General features: G+C 38.7%; 1 protein-coding gene across 3 annotated transcripts in view; it reads left to right on the top strand.

The window, feature by feature from the left end:
• Positions 1-21817, top strand: part of inpp4b (inositol polyphosphate-4-phosphatase type II B) — a 341040-nt gene that overhangs the window by 60393 nt on the left and 258830 nt on the right. The window lies entirely within an intron of this gene.

Here is a 21817-nt window from a genome sequence, read left to right as displayed (position 1 = left end):
TCAGAGACAAACTTTACTGTCAGACTTCTCTTCATGAAGAAAACGAGAACAAACGGGGAAACTAACAGGAGAAATAACTGATCATGAATATCTATGATATTAGACTCTATTACTCTATTTTATTAGACAGTGAATCTGACAAATCAATCAGATATAACACAATCCATCCTCTATTTTATTGAATTCATGATTTTGCTTTATGTTCAGTATTTTGCGTTTAAAACTCAAATCAAACATTTTTTAATCTCAGCTCATCACATACGGACTGTTTAAAAACCAACGTATGTTTATGATCTGTCTCAGGGCACCCTTAGTGAATGTTTTAAGGTCTGTCTTTTCTCTATTAATTAACTCAAGTGGTGTGAAGTTTCAGAGAACAGAAGGACTTCCCCTCTCCATTCAGCTCATCGTATATGTAGATAGAATTTAGCGCCCTCAGGATGAGTACACAAATCAGCTCTGCACATCAGAGAGTTGAGGAGCTCTTCTCAGTCAGGCGAACACTGGAGCAAACTCAACAGAGCTGCAGAACTTTGTGGCTTTTTTTTCAGCTGAATATCATTAATGCAATTTTGCTTAGTGAATTAGACCTTGAGATGGAGCAGAAAGTGGGGTCAAATTATAGGGGTGTAATGATTCATCCACAACATCGATGTATCGATTTATATTCCTACGATCCGACTACATCGATCTGTGCTTGGCAAGTTGGCCTTCCAGTCGACATATATGGATCTAACATCATTTTAAAAAGTAATAGATTGATTATTATCATAATTAATTTATACCTGATTCCCTTACAAGAAACAACAGGAATCTAAGACTGTCCAGTATCAAGGTATTTATTTCACAGTCACACTGGTTGAATTTTTGGCTGAAAAGTTACTGAATCGATTTCCACTCACTGAATCGTTTTGGATTGTATCAGTCCAAAATTAACCAATATCGTCCTTTAATCGTATCGGCAACCACGAATTGTGAATCGAATCGAATCGTTGTTAAAAGAATCTTTACACCCCTATCAAATTATGATAGCATCAAAAACTATTCATTTGGACAGTGCAAAGCCACTTTCCACCACCACACTTATGAAATAGTACAGTGTATACTGTCACCTGCAACTCTCAGGGTCTCCCTCCTCTGCTGTCTCAGGTTGCTGCCCAGTGAAAGCATCTGCTCCTGTCTCATTTTGTTGCCGTGGCAGCTTTTGTCAGCTCACTTACTTGACGTAATTCTCCGATGACACTCTGGAAGTCATTTTGGTTGATTAAAAAGTTCCTCAAGACAGATAGCCCGAGTTGTCACTTGTTTCCTTTGGGCGATGAGAAGGAAATGAAACTCTGACTGGTACTTTTACTATACTGATGCTGGAATATGTGAGTGGACGACAGGAGTACATTAAACCCCAAAAAGCAATCCAAAAAATTCGGAGGTCTTTGAATTAAAAAAATTCGACCATAGCATTACCAAAATATTGAGGCTTTGTGATGTAATGGAGCTTTATTTTACATGTAAGAGAACACAAGAGGGCAGGAATAGCTGGAAATTACTCTTTGGTGCAATACACACATCTTGTACCTCCTTTATGGACATTTCATCCAGAGTCAAAAAAGGTGTTCCTTAAAGGAAGAAACACACTGCTGGACTGCTTCAACCCTGCACTAATTAGTCCTAAGTTGTGGCTGGGGTTACCCTGCCTCTGTGTTGCTCTTGATCCCAGCCTGTCAGGTGGCGCCCAACAGCTGGAGTGAATATATTTAAATAGAAATCAAAGTTTGTCCACAGGAATTAGACAAAAGGCAGAGTAGCTGGACACATTTGCTTGATCTAGAGCTTTGTACCCATGGATATCCGCTGAGCCACTGTCTATTTTAATGATCAGAGCTGGATGTAGTCAGAGAACTAACTGAGCTTCTGCATTACCTACCTGTCATATGAGTTGTTATGGGTTGGTGTCCTCTGATACAGAATAAAGTGGAGACTATGCCTTGCATGGATAAAATTGTGCTCATTACAGAAGCAGACTGAAATAAAAGTTAAAAAGTAAGTCATACCAAATGGTGGATGTTAGAGACAATAATGTAAAGTTCTAGGTTGTTTGCAATCACGTCATGCCAGTGACGTGTGGAATTCAAATGGGGGTCAGGAAGTACATTTCAGAATGGACGCAACCAAGGAAAGCCAGTACTGTGCTGCTCCAGACACCGTAATAAGACAGCGATACCGAAAAAAAATCTGGATTGTGTCAGAAGAGATCCTCCTTTCCTCCTCAGGACTTCCAATTTTTGTACTGACCCGAGCTTATTTCTGAATGTGTCTGCCGTTGACATCACTAACTACCTCGTCCTCCAGACTTCATTTTACACCAATCGAGCAAATGAGGGCATTCAAAAGCCTCAAGCCTCACAATTTTTGAGTGGTTGGGTCCACGACCTGGGTATCAAGGTGCTCAACAATGATTGTCGTTAGGTTTTCGCCAGGGTGAGTATTTTTTCAATTAACTTCCATATGAATTGTCCTCCTAGCCACAATGCTATCAACACTAACGTTTGTTTACTTACCACCGGTTAACCACTCTAAACGATCCAGTCAACGGTAGTTTGCAGCAAGTAAAACAATAACTTAAATCAGCTATCTGGCTAGCATTACCAATTAGGGGAGAACGGGGTTGGTTTTCACACTTTTTACTGTTTTGATGATTGCTCATCATCAAAACATCTTTCAAAAGTCATTCCGACATTAAATTGAAGCTTAAGGTGTTGGCTTGAAATGTGTATCCCTCTCATTTTCTAACTCATTGTAACAAAGAGGCAATTAACTATCAAAGACACTCTGACACATTGTGACAACCCACCCCATCACAGGGATGGTTGTCACACACTATGGGGTTGGTTGTCACAATGGTATTTCAATGGGAAAAATATTTTAAAAAAGGCAAGAAGGCAGAACTAGATTTGAAAGTTTAATTGCACTGACAAGAGATATGCCTACATAACTTAATGCATTTTAACATAAAATGAGCAAGGAACATGAACAGGAAACACGTCTTTAGGCCAGCCTATATAACAACATAAAGAACAAAACAAATAGGCCTAACAATAATGGCCTACTCAACTGGTTGTTACATGTGACAACCAACCCCAAAGAGAATGTGACGACCAACCCCAACTGGAATTTTTTTGCTAGCATCAAGGCTAACAACCATCTAACAACTATTTAGCTAGCTAATAAAAATCTAGACTATAGCTTTCCCCTCACACTTTGTAAGGGTAACACTTGTTTTGTTATAAACCCATCATTTAAAAGCCTAGAAGGAAAATACTGAGGAACTGAATATTTGCAATTTGACATGAAAAACTTAAAAAGTTCTCTCACCTCAAGTTCAGCTGTCTTAACCCAGAGAAGACTATGTAGGTGAGCTCTGATCCTAATTCTGGAAATGTCCATACCCAATTTTGAGAGACAATGCCCTCTGGTGGCGAGATATAACAAGTGTGCCAACCAACCCGTGTGACAACCAACCCCGTTCTCCCCTTCTACCTATTGTTTGTCGTTAAGTAATGGTTAAAAACTCCAGCAGAACAAAGATGGGGAAAACGTAACATTACGAAGCACAGAAGGAGTTAGCTACTTAAACATAGACATATATACAGCATACATACATTACTTTAACTTACCCTAGACAAAGTGGTCACTACACACACAGGCATAATCCGACTCTGCTCCTCCGGGCCAGAAAGAAAAGTTTTCTATCCACTGTTTCTGTTGTTTTTCTGAGAGTTTTTTGCATTTTCCCCCTTGTGACCCACTACCATTGGGACACGATAAAACCTTGTTGACTCCTCTCTGTTCGATCGGTTAGGGAAACCCAAAAAACCGCAAACCTTAGGCATTTTTCTTGTGTTTATGTTTCTGCGCTGACTGCTGCAAATCCCTTCCTGACCCCCATCTGCATTTCACGCCACTGCCACTCAACGTAAATTACGTCATATGCAAACAACCTATTGGTACATATTTCAGGCTTTTTTACTGACAACAAAACAGGAGAGATGGGTTTAATATGGACCTGATGAGATGTAAAGCAGCTGGATGGATCAGGAGTGTTACCATATGTAAACCCCTCTCTGCTAATGCTTACAATTACAGCGATAGCAAATTGGAGATTGATGGCCAGTTTGCATATCAAACCAGGCTGAGGAGGAGCTCTTTGGCTTTGGTGCTCTGGGATGTGTTTACTCAGCAAACAAGTTTAATTGGGAAAATAATTTTCCAGCTGCTGTGGATTTGGAGGCGGAGTGTGTACATGTATATGTGTGTATGCATTTACAGTATTCAGTACAAGGCTCCTAAATAATTAAAACCAGCCAAGGGGGAAATTAATGAACCTGGCTGGTAACTGGGCTCCATCATGATAAGACCACTAACACACACAGTCTCTTTAACTGACCTGTCAGGAATCACTGCATGTGACAGTTGCCATTCTGTGTCCTGATGACTAATTGATCCTTATGGAGATGGCCTGCAGAGAGAGGGCTTCCCACAAAGTGCAGGAACTGGAGAAGTATCGACAAAATGTTGGGGAGACTCGAATGGAAGTACACATGCTATCGAGCAGGAAAAGGCTTTCCTAAGGGGCAGCCTTGGATCTGGATCAATGTTATAGTACGGGATAGAATCAATGCTTTGTAGCCTGAAGCTTCTAAACTGTCTCTGTTCAGGAGGTGTATGTTTGACTTCTCTGCTCCATGTATAGATGGGCATTGAGCAATAAAGTGTTGGAAAACGCTAATTGGTAAAGGCTATTGAACAGGGCTTGTCACTCACTCTCTTTGGTGCTTACTGTGACTGTCATTGAGAGAGAGACGGATGGAAAGTCAACTCAAGTCATGTCACTTGACGACAGGATTGACCCACATTTCCTTACATTTCATGCAGGCAGTATAAGCAGGTATACACGAGTAAATAAGTGATGCTATGAGCAAGCAGGGCTGAAAATTTTAACTATTTTGGTAATTGACTAGTTATGGAAGTAAATCAGTCTCATCAGATTTAGAATTTTTTAAGCCTTTGAATTCCTACTACTGATTTATTTTTGCATTAAATTAATGAATCTGAGTTTTTTGTCATTTGATTTTAAGTCTTCAAATTTTCAACAACTATTTTTCACTTTTATTTTTCAATGTTCACAAATTCAATTTATGAAAATTTTGTGTATAAAAATTTGATGTATAAAAATGTAAGTGCTCATTTTCAATGTAAACAGCTGATTTACCGAGGGGTAAGCAATAGATCGCCATGCCGATACTTGGACAGGAGTTATGCTCTGCTTCAGTCAAGAGATTCTCCACACATTCATGAAGTAAAGGCTTATTCTGGGCTGCAGTTAAGTGGTTATTATGTCCATAGTTTAGAGAAAACTCTCGCTAATCATGTCCGAGTATTTCCTGACATGAACTCAGGGGAACCAGTTGTTTCAGATGAGCTCAAACCAAAATGTTCCCTGGCTGTAACCTGGATGTTGACGTGAATGAGTGATACCTGTCTGACACATAGTATCAATATGAGCAGTGGCTCACGGGCATAGGTAGCGGACCTCTGACTTATTCATAGTTTGCTCTTGTGGGATCGAATCCAACCTGACCCATGTCTGTAAATACTTTATTTTTACATATTTAATTACTTTTGTCAGTGGCTGTGATACGCTGCTCACTGATCCAACCATTTTTGCTGCACTTGATGAGAGGTGAGACCTGAGAATCGCTGTTAATATGTTTGTGAATGTGTGGAGAATCTTGTGACCGTAGCTGAGCACAACTCCTGTCCAAGTATCGGCCTCACATGACCATTGAAGGGTGACTTCATTGGCCGACGGTTGGGTTCGATGTGAGATGATCTATTGCTTTCCCTTGGTAAATCAGCTGTTTACGTTGAGTTTTTTAACACCAAATGTTGACTTTTAATTTTTGACGTTAAGAATTAGCACTTTTTATTTTTATACATTTAATTTTAGACTCTAAATTTGTGAACATTGAAAAATAAAAGTTAAAATACTTGTTGAAAATGTGAAGACTTAAAATCAAATGACAAAAAACTCAGATACATAATTTCAATGCAAAAATATTTTGTGCTAGGAATTCAAAGGCTTAAAAAATTCAAAATCTGATGAGACTGATTTACTTCCATAACTAGTCATTTTGTGAAAACGACTTATCTGATACTCTACTAATGACTAACTCTTTCCAACTCTAAACATGCAATTTGAAAATCTTGATTCATGTTATACAAAAGGTTTAGTTTTAGTGCGCTGTGTAGTTAAGTTTGCTCCACTGTTTCATGATAAGAAAGGAAAAAGGAAATGAGGAGAGAAAAAGATCATAAGGTGTCATAAGGTAAAGTGACGTTTTAAGTTTTTAGTTTTTAAGTTGAATGTCACCGTGCCTCTTCCTGGAAAATCCTGGAAACTCCCCTTGCAGTTCCTGTTTATGGATCTTGCAGGCAGCTCTTTTCTTTGCAGTGTTGAGTCAAAATTATCTCGGACTTTTGAAATTGTACGCCACCATGGTGCTGCATCGGTCACCACCATGTTGCTGTGTTTTGTTTATCTGTCATCCCGGTTAATGTTGTGCATGAGCTACTCTCAGAGTGAGGTTGCAAGGTGTCTCACTGCTCAGCAACTCAAATCTGAAAAGCATCTTATGTCTGCGCACAGCATTAAGACTTGTGATGATGTCATTAAGGATTTAATTGGACGGTGCTCATTGGGTTGTAATGGTAGCAGATTTTTTTACTTTGATACAATACTAGTAAAAATCGATGATTTTGATACCACAGAAGCAATACAAAATCAAGTATTAGACATCAAAGTTAGGTCATTTTCTTGACTTACCATCATGCACACAGTGCTGATACAGAAAGTCACTGAATACAAGTGAACATCTGACATACAGTTAATGGTAACACGTCATCCAATCTGCGCAAACAGACAGATCTGTGTTATATTTCCTCGTCTTCTTTATGAATCATCTGTATCTTCACTGTGCTATGTGTACAAACTCTGCTCATTTGATCACAGTATGACACGTATGTACAGTCTTCCTAATTGACTTAATACGAACACTGTATAAGCAGTATATTTGTGCACACCATCTTTAATGCATAAACTAAGTGTCCACATGTTGGAATGGTACGAGAGGACTTAAGATTTTCATGAGACACAGCTGAGAAATATAAAATAAGTGATAAGAGAGTTGTCACCCAGACCACCATCGGATCCCAGCATGCTTTGATGAGCGTTCACACCTGGAGTCGATTCTTGGTACCTGTGTTCTGTTATCACAGGAGGCATGTTGATGCAGGTATAAACAGGGTATTAGTAATCAAAGGTTTGAAGAAGTGTTGAAGTCCCATATTGTTTTAATGAGATGTCATAAATTGTAAATGGAGGCAGAGTCCCTTATTCATTATAAATACAGGCTTGACATGTATTCTAAACAATTCTGATTGGCTGCCAGTTAACTCCCGGGAATTGGACTCCTCTGAATTAGTTACAGTGAAATGATGTGTTCACCCGGACCAAGGTTTGAAAATCAATAAACATAACTACTTTTATTACATTATAACACTTCAAGACAAAAATCAGAAATATAGTAAAAAGGAGGAACTGGGAAAATTAAGCAGACAAAGTAAAAAGCAAGAGGAAATCATGGGCTAGTATTAGACTAAATTAAAAGGAAGAGAAAATAGGTTGGCCTTTAAATTTGATCTCAAATCGCCAATACAAGGAGAAAGAGAGAGTTACTGAGAGAGAAATTGCGAAAGATGTCCACTACAAGACAGCTTGAAAAGGGCAGATTCTCACAGACTGCAGACTCAATATATATAGAGGCCCTCTAAGTGCTTGTACTGTTTTGTTTTAGTCCGCCAGACCACTTACTCTGACTTTGAGAGAAACAACCATCCTTCCTCTCAAATATACTGTCCAGTGTAACAAACTTACAGGTGCTTTCGCTCTACTTCCTCTTCCCGTCTCATCTTTTTCTCCTTGAGTCTCCCCGTGGCCGAGGAATCATTAAGAGGTGAGCAGATGCAGTTTGTCAAGAGAGTCGCTCGGTCCCCTGGCCTTCAGGCTTGTCTGTCTGAGCAAGTCTGGTATGGCACGGTGTTGTTTCCTCCTTTGTACCTGCCTTGCTCACCTCACAGAACAGAGAGAAGGGCAGGGAGACGGAGATGGAAAAGTGCGGGGGGGGGGGGGGGGGGAGAAATAGAAGTCAGCGGTAGGACACGTCGGAAACGAGAAAACAATTGGAAAGGATAAAAATGGATAGGTTTTAGCGGTGGAACCTGTTACTCGTGTCATGCTGCTTGTGGTTTGCTGTGTATTTAATTTGAAGAGAGCAGATTTGATTTGCATCCAATTCTAGAAGCTAGTCACAGATAACCTTTGCCTTTTTTTTCTTAAGTAATTATCTTCATCTTCCTTCTTAGGTGTTACTATCCATCATGTAAATTTAATTAAAACAAATGTGGTGCAATCAAGTGAAAGTTCTCTTTCTTTCAATTTTCTGATTCCAGTTTTATGCACGTGAATTTATAAATAAAAGCACTTTGAAACGATCAAAAAATGCATTCAAAAAACTGCATGAAGCATAATTCATCAAAAAAAAAAGTGCACAAAGCAGTTCCGAAACTGGAATCACTCCTGCTCAAAAGAAAAAAGTTTCAGAAGCATATACAGGAGAATGACTAGCTGCCCCTATATCAGTGCCAGTTGTCAGAGCAATCAAGCACCCAGCTGGACTATCATTCGCTGCCACTGAGGTGGTTTCAAATGTAATAGGATTTCTTGCCCTCCAGAAACAGACGAGTGCTTCTGTGTGTGTTTGACCAAGAGGAATGGAGAGGCATAAGGACAGGAAGTCCTGGACAATGTGGAGCTTTGTACTGATTGAAAACAAACTCATTGTTTCCCCTCAGGTGGAAACACAGTTTTACTTCCAAAATAATTTTTTATGGCTTTTTTCATTTTCTGTCTCAAGATCATTCTTTCCCCCATGCTGACATTTTTTGTTACCTCGTCAAGGGGAGTTACAGCGGCAAGATCAAGAGTTTCAGAGGTGCTGCTGTTGCTGTGCCTTCCCTTTTTTAACTTCTTCTCCATATCCATTAACACACAAATGAAAGACTTCTTAACACAGTTTGAACATTTGTATCCACTTTAAATATTCACACACCCTCTCAAAAAGATCTGCACACTGGTGGCTTTTGCAACACAAAAATTGCATGTTCATACTTTGGGGAAAAGTAATTTATTAACACCATGTTTCATGCTAAAAGCCAGCCTGACTGACATCCATTAAATAAATTACAGCTCAATAGTGGGCCTGCTTTGCTACAAAGCATCAGTGGGACAAAGCCTATAATAGAAACAAGTATGGACATCACAGTGGGTGATGTAGTGGTGAATGTGACCTGCATGCTGAGAGTAAAATTGCGCCTTGTTAAGCAAAATGTTTTTCCCCTAGGGCTGCTTTGTATAGGCACTAATCCCGGTGCATTGTCATTATCAGCAAAAGCATACCTCACAAAACGGAAGTACATTAGAGAGAATGGAGAATAATGACAAAAAGGCTTGAGTTTTCTGGTGGTATACAGTTATATACAGAACTGGAGCTGAATAGTGTGCTATGCAATTAAATTGGCATCAGCATATTTCATCTGGAGCAGTTTCTGTTCTCTGATGGAGGCAAAGTGGTTTATTTATTTACTAATAATCAATATTTAATCTGCAAGTGTGAGGAAAAGACGAGCACTATTTCAATACAAACACAATCTAGCTCAGGGTTTAGTACACTGTACGGAGTTATTTTGATGACTGGATTAAAAACTGCTACATACTAAATATTGCTGTTCTATGAAAGCAGTGTTGAGATCCTCACACATCCCCACTAGACTGGTTGCCCTATTAACATGTTTTTTCTTAACTTGAAATTTATTTATTTTATTTTTTGACATTGCTGTCTGTGTCGTAGGTTAATTAATTTGATACGACTGTGCAATGTGATCATCAGTCATTGTCCCCTTCATTAGACATATCCAAACACATGTTTTCAGTCAGTGTAGGCGCAAGTCCTAAGTGGCAGTGTGATTTGTTGCATCACTTTGTCAGTCATGGCCTTTCAATTCATTTGTTATGTTTTACAACTCAAAAGAATGATACAGTATTCAGTAGAAGTTCCAATCCAATCCAATCCACTTAATTTATAAAGCTAATTTAAAAAAACAAAGTAGAACAAAGTAAAATAATCATGGTAAAACAAATAAAACACTTAAAAAATAATAATAATAATACAAAATAGAATAGAAACACTGTAAGAGTGAATAAAAATCCAATAAAAGAACAGACTGAGACAGAGACCACACAACTCTCAAGCTGGGTTAAAAGCCAAGGAGTAAAAATATGTTTTAAGATGGGATTTAAAAGTCGGTAATGTTGGGGACAATCTAACATTGTGGTTAGAAGTTACACTATATTCACAAATGTTAGTGGATAGATTTATTTCTTTTAAGTAAATGGTTCTCAATCACTCTTGAATTCTCTTGAAAATTATATTTAATGTTGAAAAATGAAAACTTTTTGAACTCAGTACAAGCCAACATTCCCCTCACAGCAGGTCATGGTCTGACCATGTGTGTCGCTGAATGTTTGAACAGGGGTGATTGACTGTTGGTGAAATGTAGCGGTATGTGTAAGGATCACATCACAGTGTCCCCAGGGTGTCTGAACTCACTCTGTGTGAAGCAGCTCATTGATCCTGAACTCAGATCTAAAACTCTGAGTCAGGCTGCTTCTTCAGGGCATCGACAGGAACAAGTTAAAGTCGGGAGGAGGGACTGGATGAGGACACCCGTGAGGCGGTTTACTGGAGGGTTCAGCTGTAACAAAATGTATGCATGAATTTGAATTCATCCAGTAAAAGAAAAAATCAGGTTAAATCAGGTTTTTAACTGGGGGACTTTTTTTTTCCACATCGGTTTATTAGATTTTTGGCAGACCATATAAAAAGATGTCAAACAAGTGAGAATAAGTCAGAGTATCTGCATAGAATAGAACAAAAATCCCCAATTAAACAGAAAAACAAGACAAACAAGACAATAGAAAATAAATCCCCGTTACCCTGCCAACCCTCACCCTCCCAGCTTCCTAAGGTAGTTGTCCATTAGCGACCGTCTTATTATAGTAAACAATACAAGTAGGCACAGAACATACATAAGTATAAATACATACAGTTCTTAATTGGGGGACTTTTGCTTGTATGAAAGGCTCAGTCTTTTTTCATCATCTGTTCTTATTTGGTAAACTGTGAATTCCCACCGTTTTCAGGAGGTGTACAAGTATTTTTTGTAGTGCTTACGAGTAATGATTAGATATAAATCAAAAATTGACAGAATTGTCAGTCTTCAAATATATAATCACTGTTGTTAATTGTTGAATTAATTTCTTTAGCAAAGTTTATTGCTCTAGATTCTGATATTTCAGGACTGGTTGCTCTGAAAATGTAAAGTCATCATCCACTGTTGTCACACTCTGATTAACAAACATGCAACTGAATATCATCACCTGAGGCTCTGCAAAAAAAGATATAGGTGTTATTAATATCTTTATTAGACAGATAATAATAATAATAATAATAATAATAATAATAATAATAATAATAATAATAATAATCATAATAATAATAATAATAATAATAATAATAATAATAATAATTTTATTTGGAGAGCACTTTTCTAAAAACAAGTTACAAAGTGCTTTACATGGGCAGCAAATAAAACAGGCAGATCATAAAAACCCACAAGTCAAGATAAAGAAATAAAACATATTTTAAAAGACATAAAATTCCCCTAAAAGAACTCTAAAGGAATACAATTATTTCAAAAAATATATTTCTTAAGACGGTTAAAATAGAATAAAGTCAAATTAAATTCAGATGAAATCCGGGAAGGCTCTGTGATAAAAGTATGTTTTAAGAAGGGATTTAAAAGAGCTCACTGACTCAGCAGACCTGATCTACTCAGGCAGATGGTTCTAGAGTGTCGGACCCCTCACAATAGTATATTGGCAAAATCATTGTCAATTGTTGGACTGATTATTGTTTTTAGCAGTTTTAACCTTCCATTAAAAAAAGAAATAAATGAAAACCTGGTAGAGTGGTGGTGGAAATATTTACTAAACATGTATGTTGTCTCACATCTGGTCATTCAAATTTGTGAACAGGACGATCAGAACAGGACGTCGCTGAAGCATTACAGTGCAAAAAATGCTTAAAATGCTGTTTAACCATAAGTTGTACCTTTCATATGTAAAATAGCAGCTATGTAATTTTGATATTAAACCTCATCATAGTTGGATCATTTTTGAAACAATTGTGCAGTACTGATTGAAAAACAGAAAATTCTAAAAACACATTAATTTTTATTTTTATTTTATTTGTTATGATTATAATTAGTAGAATTTTTTATTATTATCATTATTATTTTGGTTTTGTTGTATTTGTTATGACTATTATTGTTGTTATTATTATTATTATTATTTTATGTATTTATTTATTTATTCTAATTATATTGCTTACTTGCTTTTGCTTGTTCCCTGTGAAACGAACAATACAAATATTTTATTAATCATATAAATAAGATAAACACGTTAAAAGCTCTAGTGATAGTGAACATAATTATCGCAGCCATAGACCTGATCCGTTTTGGTACAATAATGTCAACCATCTGAGCCAGGTATGTGTCAAAATATTGAAGCACACATGGCTGGTTCAACAGTTGGAAAGTCTCTTCTCTAATCATAGACTTGTCATGGTGGTGAACGCAGCAGAGCTGACCACTGCTCTCTTGAGAGAGTACTTCTCCATTTTCTGCCTCAATGAACAGCAGGTATAACAGGGGGCTCCTGGAGGTGAAGGGGTGGAACAGGGCAAGACACTGACAAACCAAAGCTGTTTTTTCATCAATTCTCATTTCAGGTCATGCCTCTTGCTTCTAGTATGGTCTGGTCTCATTTGTAAAAATTGTCATAGTGTTATTCCAGGTGACAGACTACCCTTGTTTACCTCTCTGAGCTATCAGCGGCATGACTCATGAAATGCAGCAAAATCCCAAATATGATCATCCTGCACTAAGGTTCCCCATGGCCAAACCAACATCAACGCTCTCCACGGTGTTGTGATCACAGCAGCTCTCTGTAAGTCACTCATGCCTCAGCAGATGCATGCTCCATTAGGAAAGCCAGACCTGCAGGCAACACAAGCACCTTTGTGCCCCAGTCTTATTTTTCTGAGTGCACTCCACCGCTGTCTTGGAATCATAGCCCAGCTGTCCCTCGAAAAACAATAATGAATAGGTGGATTGTGAAATATGATCACTGTTGCTGTTGTAATCCCACATGTACTACACTGAAATGAGTTTTGCTCTCCATACACTACATTTCCACTGGTGGTGTCTCAATTTACATCTATTACATCCAGTGGAATACACACTCTGATATGTTCGATTGCATTTATTATCAGGCAGAGGCTGCAGAAGAAAGAGTAGGAATTTCTTACAGCAAATTCAGTCTCTCTTTGGTTTTTGCATGCTGATCTCAGGAGGACTTCTGGACACTATACTGGCACAGACTAGAAAATGCTTTAAATGGAACTAAAAGCTTTTATCATACAGGACTTGAAAGTTTAGTTACAATGGTATCAAAATCGTATTCGTAAAACATTTGCTGACATCATCATAAAATGATTTAGGGTTGGGCAAGTGGATGATGCCATCAACTACCTGTATTTGTTGCAGAGCTAGGGCTGGGTGATAATTAGATAACGATAATTATCTTGATACAATTTTCCCAGTGTAAATATAACAAATGTTCAATACAAATTTGATATATTTACTGGAACCAGTGGAAAGTGAGGGGGCGCTAATGTACCTTAAACGCTAGTTGCCACCCAACATTAGACAGAAGAAGTAGACTGCATTGAACAGCCAATCATGTCGCAGGCTTTAAGACGTTTGGAGCAGAATGTGAACACATAGGGGCGTGTGATATGACGATCTTAGATTGTGAAGGAATAGAATGTGACGACGATCTGCCAAAGCACAGAGATCGCAGAACCGGCTGTAGTGCACATTATATCCCTTGTTGTGCCGTGTCTGTGCCTCAAAGCTGGGGTTGGTAGTCAGATTTAGATACACTTTTTGTTATACTGGTTAAAATGATCTTTATATCCCGATGGTAATCAATACATAATGTGTTCTTAAAAAAGACAGAAGAAAAGCTGCTACTGTATCTACAGCTGGAGTAAACCTGGGAAAACACGAACCAATCACCATTTTTGGGTCTTTGAGAGTCTTGAAGACATGCTACATTCAAATTCATGCTAGTTTTCCGAGACTACCAACCCCAGCTTTAAGTCTGTGTGCCCATGCACAGCCGCATCCAAATTTCATTTCTCTGCCGAATCACACCATGTGTTAGTCTGCTTCATGTAAGCACTACAGACACACGGATGAACCAATCAGAGCGAGCTGTAGGCAGTGTCTTGGTTTGTTTATCCCCCCCCCTCCCCTTTTGCCCCAACTACGTGAGAGAAAGCATGGCTTCGTCCCTAAAAGAAACTCTACCTCAGTAATATGGAACTGGTTTGGATTTTCCCAAAGCGACACAACGTACACAACTGTTATTTGCAAAGTTTTCAAAGAGAAGGTCTGAACCTCGAATGGAAACACAACTAACCTTATTTAACCACCTGAAGAGACAGCACCCGAAACAGTATGCAGAAAGTTAAAAGGCGAGGAGGCCAGTGTCGTGTCGCCATCCACACAGGCAAAACAAACAACTTTGACACTTTGATAAGGGCACTCCATATGAGAAAACAAGTAAGCGCTGAGTTAAGAAAAGAAAAAGACTATGACTAAAAGAACTTGAAGTCATGCATGTCAATATTTTTGTTTGATGTTAATTGTACATGGCACAAGTTTTCTAAATTGTTTAGCTAAATTAAAACAGTGTTCGAACAGTATCCTGTCCTAAATGATCTTTTATCCTTTTATCCGTTTAAGGCTATGATTTTAAATAGGTAAATTGGTTTGTTTTACTGGTAAATGACTTGTAAAATAGTCTGAATAATCTAAATGAAAGAATCGTGATAAAATCATGATCTTGATTTTACCCAAAAAAATTGTGATATGATTTATTTTTCATATCGCACACCCCTATAAACACAGCTGAAACGAGCGTCAGTTACACTGAAGAAAACGCGAAACCTACCAGCTCAAAGCAGAGACCAGCCCCTCCTTCTCTCATCATGTCAAACATGATGATTGGTCAGTTACCATCATGTTGTCTATCATGTCTGTTGGTACAAATGTATGGTGATTGCCTCATTTGACACAGTGACCATCATAACAGACAGAAAGATTGTATAGACTGAGCTCTGCGTAGAACTACTAAATCAGCCTACCCGAGTATAATGTTTTACTCTTAAGACACATGTTGTGATGCTCTTGATGTCATCTATGACATGAAAAAATCAGACTCACACCTGGTCAGATGAAGCATGCATCATGCTCAACACACCTCTGAGCATCTCCCCTACTGAGCTGCGAGAGTGCTGACAGCAGAAGTGTCAATCACAGTGGCGGTAGCAGAGGTTGTACCACCATCTGGTACGAAAGTAGTTCAGTTTTCTTCAGTGAAAGTTATCAGCAGTTTAGAGAGCAGCAGAACAGCCAACAAACTAAAGTCGTGTAGCCCTGCTTCCAACTTGTTGATGCCGTGTTGTCATCAGTTTGCTATTTCTGCTTCTATCTACATTAGTTTGGGGTTTATCATGGTGTTACAGTGTTAGCTAAAAAAAGTTAAAAAATTAGGGATGTCCTCAACCACTGACTACAGTTATAAACTTTTAAGATAAGACATACTTTATTGGTCCCCCATTGGGGGAATTTCTTTTGTTACAGCAGCTTACAACATGGGACAGGGGAATACAACAATGTACTTACATAGTTAAAAATATAATAACAATAATAATAGTAATGATAAAGGTAAAATAGAATAGAATAGAATAAAATAAAATAGAATAAAATAAAATATGGCAACTATTACAGATGTATACACACTATGTACACTTCTATCTGATAAATAGTGAACTACTTCTTACAAGGAACCACAGATCCATCCCTGACTATTTTTATGTTTTGCTTGTAGAACTTAAGTGGTATTATTGCCTTAAAAACATATTCTATAATAAGACATGTGAAAAGCTGAAGATACGCTGCCATTTGAGTCCACCTCTCTTCTCGTTATGTCAAACTAAATAGGCTTCATTATGTGAGTGTTTAGGAGCAATAGGCTGATTCATTTCTGGTTGGATAAGCTGGTACTCGTGTTTTCAATGGCATTAATCAATTCATGGAGTGAGCATGCATGCATGCATACAACTCTTCAATTTTCTACAGACTTGGCTATCTCTCAACCCATGAATATGCTATTTTCCACAAACAAGAAGCAGTGGGAGTCAGGTAATGGTGAGGTAGGCTTTCACATTTAAATGTCTTCTCTGTTTGAGTGATCATTGTGAAATCAAGTATGAAATGGGATAACACAATCTGTCACAAAAACTCAAAATCACCATCCAAACCCCTGATGTTATACTTCCTAACTGAGTGGCTCAAAATATTACTGTTTGATTTGTGTTACAACTGAACTGTTATTATTATCACTGTTGTTCAGGTCACTCCTGAATTAGATAAAGGTTCAGCTGAGATATCCCCAATGTTTTTCGTAAGCTCCACACCCAAATGGAAAAGCATTGGACTGGGTCCACTGCGCAGTTTACATCATCCTACATCGCAGCTCCATCAGGAGAGAATGCCTGAGGATGTGAGGATTATGAGCCACATGTGGGAGAAGCTGACAAGGCTTGAGATGGAGAAATACTCTTGATACGGTCCACTCTGGTGGGAAGTTTTAAATCTGTCTCATTCAGATTCATTCACAGGTAAACACTGAAACAGAACTCATGGAAGGTATCTTTCTATTTCTTTGTCGGTCTGACTGACCTACAGTCTCACTTGGACTGCAGGGATGTTGCACAGAGAAAGTTTTTCAGCTGGTCCCTATTTGGTCTCCAAAAACTTAAAATACATGAGCTATCCACTGTATCATAACTCTTGTGCTTCTTTTTTTAGAACACGTTATTAGGTCCTCTTGAGAGCCTCTGGTAAATAAACCCAGAAGGAGGATTATTATATGCACCACAGCAGGATAGTATGTAACTTCTGTTCTGAGTAAAGGGATATGATGGTTATAAATACATCTTCAGCTCCCTTAAAGGAGGTGAAGGGTACAACAATAGCTGGCCCAGTTCATGGCTCTTAAGAGTTCTTGATAAAATCCAGAGCAGAAATAAGGAGAATACTTTGTATTTGACATAAATATGTCCACAAGGAAGGGCAAAGTCCCAAAACATATCAGGCACTTACTGATCTTACTCCACATGCGCCAAAACTGGGTCTGCAAAGTGCATCTTGTCCCATAGGTGCACACAGTGTGATGACCCCTCTTTATCATGCTGTGGTTTCATTGATCATCCAAACCTGGGGATCGTTGGGTCTTGAAATTTCCATTTGTTCACAAGACAGCAAAGAAGAGGATAACAGGATTTGTGTGTTGCTAACAATAACACACACACAGGTAAACAAACAAACAGACAATGCAACACATGCTGAGACGTTTTTAAGTGCATTGTGTATCCCTGAAGTGATGCTCTCCTTTTTCAAATGAAAGGAGAAAAAAAACAGTCAGACTCCGATGCATACAGCACGAGAAGTATGACTTGTTGATTTTCACTGTTTAAGTATTTATGAATGTTAAAACAAATGACATACGTTAAGAGTGAAGAAAGGCAACTTTGTTCAAAACTGATGTACCTTTCAAATAGAAAACATCTCACCCATTCCAGATGGTATGTTTACATCCTGCATTAATATGTATCTGTGGTTGATCCCCTCATCTTAAGTGGAGAACTCCAAGGATAGGTTTGAACCTGCATTGAAATGCATCTCAAGTGACCACTTGTGTCCTGACCTCAGTTCCTCACTCCAAGTGCACTTGAAAATATAAATAATTTCATAATAGAAACCATCTACTGGCAAAGAAGTGTGAATGAGACAAGCAGCAGAGACATACATGATACAAAAACGTCCTCTGATCCTGTTGCATGAGCGGGCACTATGATTCTATTCTACACAAAGCAACACTGCAGACTGTGTCTCTTTTAATGATGACGCACCGATTGATCAGCCTTACATACACGCATCTCCTTTACGAAGGGTCGATATACTTGGTTTGCTGCGTTCATATTTCCATGTACACCCCCTCTAAAGCATTAAGTGCATTTTCATGTTTTTGTACACAAAGCTTAAAGCTACTGCCAAACGCAGCCAAGGCCTGCGTGCTTTGAGTGATTATATTGGTGTTTGCGTCATAAATGATGTACTGCATGTACATGCAAGTTGTAAACAAAGCCTCTCCAAAAGTGTTAAAAGGAAGCATGTTTGAAGAATGATATAATACTAGATAAGATTAAGAGCTCAGTCTGCTTCCAAACAACGTTCTTACTTATACTTATATTGTTTTTCCCCTAAATCCTACTTTCCACAGCAACAAAATGTATATAACTGATGGTATTGAATACAGATACAACATGTTTAACACGCTGAATGTCAACGATCAGGCTAATACAAATATTCTCCGCGGACATAATCTTATAAAGTGAAGACCCTTACTACTAATTGTGGTTTTGTTGCAACAAAAGAACTGAACAGAAAAGTACTTCAGACACTCAGTGTCTAGTTTTCTGGCTACTCGTTCTTATTGAGAAGAATGAGCATGTGTGGTCAGGTGTCAGCCAGGAGCGCAACCGGGTTATAATCAGTCCAGCGGCAGAAAAGCCCTGACGGCTGTTGCTGGTCTGCAAACATAGCGTACTAGCAATTCCAACCAGTCTGTTGGCTTTGTATCCAGGTGGGGAACTGTCCTATTTAAAGTTGTAACCTTCGTGTCATTGTTGGCAGCAGTTGCGTATTGATCCTCTTTAGAAAGCATATGTGGAGACTTGAAGACCTGGCGTACAGCTGCAGCAGCCAGCTGAGCGGCTGTGCTGTGTGCAACACCTTTAACTAGCTGATTAAAATTGAAACATGCTTTAAACTTAAAACACCTCCCTGATGGCTGAATGTAATATGAGACCACATGATGTTTGTTCCACGTGACTTAGAATTTCGAGGTAAGGTTTTGAGTAATTTCTTAACAAACAATGAACATCCCTAGTTCTTTCAGAAGACAGTCAAATAGCCTGAAAGTCAATTGATTGAAATAAAAAAAAATCACACATAAGATAGTATTTGACATCTGGACGAATGTTTTGACTGTTTTTTTAATTTTGTAAAATAACACACATAATACACTCTGTTTTTGTGTTGTTTATTTGAGGCATCAGTTACAGCTGTTCGTCATACTGCTGATTATTGTGACTCCATTCCTCTTGTGATCATTTTTATGTCCTCAAAAAATACAGTAATCAAGAGATCCCTTTAACCGCTTAATTATTCTTTTGTGTGATTTCCATCTTATGTTTTAATGATTGTGAGTTCTATCATTGTTATTATTATATGAGGTGGCTGTATTTTCACCTACTGTCTGCAGGTACTATTTTTGTGAATGGCGGTGAACCTAACTACACCAATTTGGCAGGAGAGTGAAGCGGTGTCAAGGACTATGACCTATCTGTAACACCAACAGTATCCCATAATACACTGTTTAAGTATCACACCCTTTGTGAATTATGTTGTAGTTGGCTCCATTTTAAATCAATGCTTTTAAACAAGTAAACACACTTACACTTACTATTTTTCATTGTAGCTGTGTAGACGGGGCAGTGGTGTGAATGATGACCAGCCAGCACAGAGTGATCAGTATGTGCTGCATTGTGCACAGCAGAAACTGTGGAGGCAAGCCACATCTTTTATAGATGTCAGGGACTGGCTGCCAAATTCTCCCAGAGGTCCACTATTCCGCTTATGTTAGGCTCTTCACCTAATACCACTGAACCGTTTCCTACATGGGACAAAGGATCTCCCAGGGCTACAGTAACATTGTAAGAGTAGGTGTTCTCTTGCTAGCTAATTTAATCAAAGGAGCAGTATATTCACTGATGGTGATTCTGCTCCTCCAGCAAAAGGATGTTAGTGTCCTCTGAGGAGAGGCCTTTGTGGTAGATCAACTCAGCATATAACAAACCTTTCCAGCACACCACGAGTGCTACATGCAATAAAATAAGAGACAATGACTCTTTGAAACCTCAGACTGTTTCTTACTGTTCCATTGGTCCAAAGTATTTTGCCCCAATTTCTAAATTATGCATATAATTAGAAATGCAAAGTCTGAATGCATGAGACTTGATTTTTGCTGTTAGAAGTTTTTGCTTGTTGTCGAAGTCCACTGGCATTTCTGCAGGCATTTGATACGCTATGCATGAAGGAGAAGAGTCAGAATATTGTCTGCTATAATGCAAGCCTGCTCACACCAGCAGTCATCTGATGACAATGTTTCTTCAACTCATCTCCTCAGACATAACTGCATGCAAGTGCAGCTAACAATTTGCTCTTGGAAGTGTTTCTTCCGTTCCAACTCCATACTTGCTTCTTAACTTTCTTCTCAAATTATTAACAATGGCAGCACAGAAAAGTAGATCATAGCAGTGTGTCCTTTATCCTGAACCGCTGGCTACACTAATATCCCCAATTTACAGTGATCATGATTAGGGGTGGGAATTGATAAGATTTTATCAATGTCAATGCCATGTCGATTCTGCTTATCAATCCAATTCCTTATCAATTCTCTTAACAATTCCTGAGTATTTTTTTCTGGAGACAAAAAGTTATACACAGTCTGCCGCACCTAAAGGAACCATATTACTTTTTCCAAAGTTATGTCTGCACAAGACTGAACATGAACATAATCAACTTGAACATACTGGACAATAGGAGAAAATTGTCCAAGGACCCCCTCATAATTGTAACACAGATTAAGCACATTAGTGATGTGTCATGTTCAAAATGTGCTTATAGTGAATCAGAAGACCCGGCTCGCATCGAGAGAGAGACGGCTCCCAGTTTTTTCCTTTCGTTTTTTTCTCACAGTGCTCAGCCCCAGCTCTGCTCACAGCAGAACTTTGTGTTGATTGGTCAGCTTGGCAGCCATGCAGCCAAATCACATGTGAGGATATAGGATACAGGTGATGGAGGGGAGGCTGTGTATCCTGGCTTCATCTGTTCCTTCAGAGAGAGTCTTCTTGAAGACCGGGCAAATACTCACTGAGAGGAGAAATCAGATCAGCCCATCCAAGCTGAGGCATCGGATTTTTCTCAATGCCAACCTGAGGACATTAATAATGTTTGCTTGAGTTTGGTTCTGGTTCCGTTTGCTTGAGTTCGGTTCTGGTTCTGGTTCGGTTCTGGTTCGGTTCTTGTACGGTTCTGGCACGGTTCTGGTTCGATTCGGTTCGGTTCTTGTTCGGTTCTGGTTAAGTTCTGGTTCGGTTCTGGTTCTGGTTCGGTTCTGGCACGGTTCTGGTTCGGTGCGGTTCTGGTTCGGTTCGGTTCGGGTTCAGTTCTGGTTAAGTTCTGGTTCAGTTCTGGTTCGATTCTGGTTCGGTTCTGGTTCGGTTCTTGTATGGTTCTTGTACGGTTCTGGCACGGTTCTGGT

Source organism: Notolabrus celidotus, chromosome 7 (genome assembly GCF_009762535.1).
Source record: "Notolabrus celidotus isolate fNotCel1 chromosome 7, fNotCel1.pri, whole genome shotgun sequence".
Classification (NCBI taxonomy): Eukaryota; Metazoa; Chordata; class Actinopteri; order Labriformes; family Labridae; genus Notolabrus; species Notolabrus celidotus.
This window is presented reverse-complemented; position numbering and strand designations above follow the sequence as displayed.